At 34.3% G+C, this 4,418-nt stretch overlaps 1 protein-coding gene across 4 annotated transcripts in view; it reads right to left on the reverse strand.

Moving 5' to 3' along the window:
- LOC107602236 (MARVEL domain-containing protein 2-like) overlaps window positions 1–2,460 on the reverse strand; it is a 10,037-nt gene extending 7,577 nt beyond the window's left edge. Inside the window, exons 1-3 of one of the 4 annotated variants that reach the window (XM_016294687.1) lie at window positions 2,370–2,460; window positions 965–1,019; window positions 753–869 (exon numbers count right to left, since the gene is read on the reverse strand). The gene's annotated coding sequence lies outside the window, so the exon portion shown is untranslated. Of the gene's footprint in view, window positions 1–193; window positions 303–752; window positions 870–933; window positions 1,020–2,369 lie in introns of those variants that run through there. The other 3 variants (XM_016294686.1, XM_016294688.1, XM_016294690.1) reach the window with 3 other exon arrangements.
- Window positions 2,461–4,418: the final 1,958 nt, after the last annotated feature.

Here is a 4,418-nt window from a genome sequence, read left to right on the forward strand (position 1 = left end):
TTAAATATGTTTTTTGCTTTTTTGGGTCATCAGTTAATGTGAAATGTAAAAATGGTCATGAAGCAAAACCAATTGAGAACCACTCTTAGGCCTATAGAGCAGATATTGTGTGCTAGAACATGTTCATGTTAATAGTTCAGAAACTGTAACAAAGTATGCCAAATTGTCTGCTTGTATATTGGTTTTTACTAACCAAGATAAAGCTTAATGATTTCATCCACTTACAGTGCAGGAAATGCCTCTCTACAAGTGAAAGAGCACAAGAAAATGCTAAAGCATGAAGATATTATGCAAAAACCCTTTTCCAAAGCAGACAAGAAGCTATCGACACAAATAACCACCATTCGGGATACCAGAAAGTGGTAGAAGAAACAAACCCCTTGGGAGCAACAGTGTCTTAAAGCGATGAAGACGTGAAATTGCTAAATAAATGGAATTATATGTTGAGTATGTGTATGTAATAAGTAATAACGCAGAGTCAGAAACTAGAACTGCTATGTGGGACAATTATACACTTTAGCATAATTATGCAAATATATTTGACTATTGATCTATGTACAATATATGTTCTCGGACACAGGTGCTCCCCAGGTCAGGCGGTCCAACTTTGTAACTTGAACATAGCAACGACTGAAACAGTAACCCATCATCCACTTGCAAGAGCGTTAACTCTAAACCCACAGGAGATACGACTGAAACATTTACGCCACAGACAGAATCAAGGGCAACCACAGAGACAGAAATGAACATGCCTGTTCAAGAACTAGACGTCTGATTTGGGTAATCACAGACTACTAACGCTGCGTCAACAGCATAAAATAAAGAAAACAACAATCTCCATGTTACATTCTTCCTTAAGCATAGTTAACCTAATGAAACAACAAGAGAAAAGTATTACAAATGAGAAAAAAACAAGACATTTTTATAAAATACCTTTCACACGCAGACACTGTGCAAGACTTACATTGGCCTTGAGTTCAGTGTGTAAAACGTCATTTGATATATGTGAATCCAAAGGCCTGAAAGACAGCCAATAAGAAGAAGAATGTTATATATTAATAAAAGCAATCAACACATTCACGAAGAGCCAAAAATACCTGTATCTACATCACATGACACTAAACAAAGTAATAAAAGGTACCAAAAGTAATGCTATGCTTTTTGACCATATGTGATATACAGTGTTGGGGAAAGTTACTTTTAAAAGTAATGCATTACAATATTGCGTTACTCCATAAAAAAGTAACTAATTACGTTACTTAGTTACTTTTTATGGAAAGTAATGCGTTAGGTTACTTTTGCGTTACATTTTAAATCTGGACAGGGCTTGCTTGTTTGTTTTTAAAATAAAAAAGTTCTGTTTTTGGCAAATATAAAAGCCTTTTCACGCCAAATGTGAAATGAATAAGCCTCAGGCTGAAGGGAAAGTACATTTACGTCCGTACAGTAGAATGCAGAAGAAGACATTTCAACACACTTCAGCAATAAACAAAGACACACAGATGTTCGTCTAGAGTAATTTTTGGCTATTAGTACGCTTGAACTGGATCATCGAAGGTCAGAAGCAAATAGAATGAGATTAAATACATAAAGGATATTTGTGTCGTTTAACATTGAATTATTGCAGGTTTGCGTCATATTCTGAGTCGCATTATTTTTATTCATTTTGAGGAATACTGAACCTGTGTGCTTGTTTTTGTGTGAGTGAGATGAATTAATGCATATTCATATTTATTTTATAACTACAGTAACATCTTCTGAGTTGTCTCAACATGGCGACAGGAGAGCTGACAATCAATAAATTGGAAAAAGTAACTCTTATTTGAAAAAGTAACTCTTTTCAATTAAAAAGTACTGCGTTACTTTACTAGTTACTTGAAAAAAGTAATCTGATTACATAACTCGCGTTATCCCCGACACTGGTGATATATTAATACCATAGTACAAGCTAGTCGTTTTTTGTGGGTTGCTGGCAGTAATTCAACAATGTAACTAATTACCAGTAATGAATAATACAACATGTTCGCGCCATTTAAAAATGCTACAATGAATCTATTCAGACATTCCATTCCAGACTGAAACAAAGCGCGCTTAAGAAAAACACCGCGGGATCAACAGGTCAGCGAAGTTTAAATGATGGTTATTTATCCTCAATAGTGCGTAGATAGATATACTCTTAAAACTAAGAGCTCTTAGTTGCTTTATCTCAAACTGGAAGTAAACGACATGACAACAACAGCACTGACAGACAGATGTGTTTATAATAAAACAACAACGATCACATCTTTCGAAATGCGACTTCGTTTGAATATATAAGGGTATTATACGTAAAGCTTAAATAATACACTTTAAGGATGGTTTCGTCTTACCTTTTCCACCATCAAAGAGGTTTTTGTCCCTCTACATTTTTTTCGGAAAACACTCACAGGTTTGGAAAGTTGTACCACGTGACGCAGCCTATCCCTGCGCGTGACGTCAGAGACTTGAAGACTTTACCTGAAGAGGGAAATCAAATATTGACCTGCTGTCATAATTCATTAGAAACTTCTTCTTTCTTCTCACAGGCTGTAAGAGCAATGACGACACTGACTGAAACTGACTCTCAGGTTGAATACAGTATACAATATACTGGATAATATACAATATAGGAGCAGCTGAGTCCTTAACCATCTTCAAGAAACGACTAAAAACACATCTGTTCCACCTTTATTTGACCCTCTAACTCTAGCACTTTCTATTCTATTTTAATTCTACTTTATCTATATTTATCTTCTTTGTGTGTGTGTGTATATATATATGTATACATGGAAAGCAGTTTTCATTCAGTAAGTTGAGGAACTAAAGAAGCATTTAAAGGAAGAATATGTGAAAATAGGCTCAGTACCTGCTTTAAAACAAGGATGTAGTGTTGTTCAGCTGAAAACAAAACTATTTCTCGAGCTGAAGAGGAAGATTAGTTAGGCTACTTAATATGATCTGTAAAAATCATATGATATATGATTTTAAAATATGCTAAAACACACTATTATTGAGCTGCATAACTGATTTGCAAACTATTATGTCTTTTTATGGTCCACCTCATCTTCTCATGGCAATAATTAATGAATAGGAGCTCTTTCAGTAACAGCTGAATAATCCTAAGGACTAACTTTTAATTTGAAATATTCTGAGTATTTGTATTACTGTAGGAATAAACACACACACACACACACACACACACAAAACTGATTAAATATTAACATCCCAGGCCAGCTATAACAGGGAACAGACCTTTGGAGAGAACAGAATGGTATGAACATTATGAACAAATGTTCATATAAATGTTCATATAAAGTTGTCTGGTTTTTAATAATCTTCTCAAAACGTTAACACAAAAACATTTATCCTATACATTGTTCATGGAATGTTTGTTTGTTTGTTTGTTTTGAATGTTTTAGTTGGACGTTTGTCTAAGAATGAATAGAGAACATTCAAAATAACTGATTTGCAAACTATTATGTCTTTTTATGGTCCACCTCATCTTCTCATGGCAATAATTAATGAATAGGAGCTCTTTCAGTAACAGCTGAATAATCCTAAGGACTAACTTTTAATTTTAAATGTTCTGAGTATTTGTATTACTGTAGGAATAAACACACACACACACACAAAACTGATTAAATATTAACATCCCAGGCCAGCTATAACAGGGAACAGACCTTTGGAGAGAACAGAATGGTATGAACATTATAAACAAATGTTCATATGAATGTTCATATAAAGTTGTCTGGTTTTTAATAATCTTCTCAAAACGTTAACACAAAAACATTTATCCTATACATTGTTCATGGAATGTTTTTTTGTTTGTTTGTTTTGAATGTTTTAGTTGGACGTTTGTCTAAGAATGAATAGAGAACATTCAAAAGTAACGTTCTCGTAAAGTTTGCAAAATGATGAAATGTTCCCTTAACATTAGCATAACCAATAAAAACAAAACTGTTTGTGAATGACTTAATGGTCTTTACAATGGTACGCACTGTATAAAGGCTCACGTAAGATCACGTGATTTTAGCTAAGTCACAACTTTCAAAACTGTTGTATGCAGCTTTTGTCTCCTGGAAGTTTTTTTTTCTTCTTCCTCTCCGAACAGACGGAGTTGTTAAACAGCAATACAGTCCATTGAACACGCTGTACTTCAGTCCCTTACTGACTCTCTTTTTTTAAATTTTTATTCCTGTCGAAAATTAAAGGGGTCATATGATGCGATTTCAATTGTTCCTTTCTCTTTGGTGTTACAAGCTCTTGGTGCATAAAGAAGATCTGTAAAGTTGCAAAGACTAAAGTCTCAAATCCAGAGAGATATTCTTTATAAAAGTTAAGAGTCAGCCACGCCCTCCTAAAACGGCTCATTCTAACACACCCCCACATGTCTATGTCAC

The sequence above is a fragment of the Sinocyclocheilus grahami genome, unplaced genomic scaffold (genome assembly GCF_001515645.1).
Source record: "Sinocyclocheilus grahami isolate Dianchi unplaced genomic scaffold, SAMN03320097.WGS_v1.1 scaffold322.1, whole genome shotgun sequence".
Classification (NCBI taxonomy): Eukaryota; Metazoa; Chordata; class Actinopteri; order Cypriniformes; family Cyprinidae; genus Sinocyclocheilus; species Sinocyclocheilus grahami.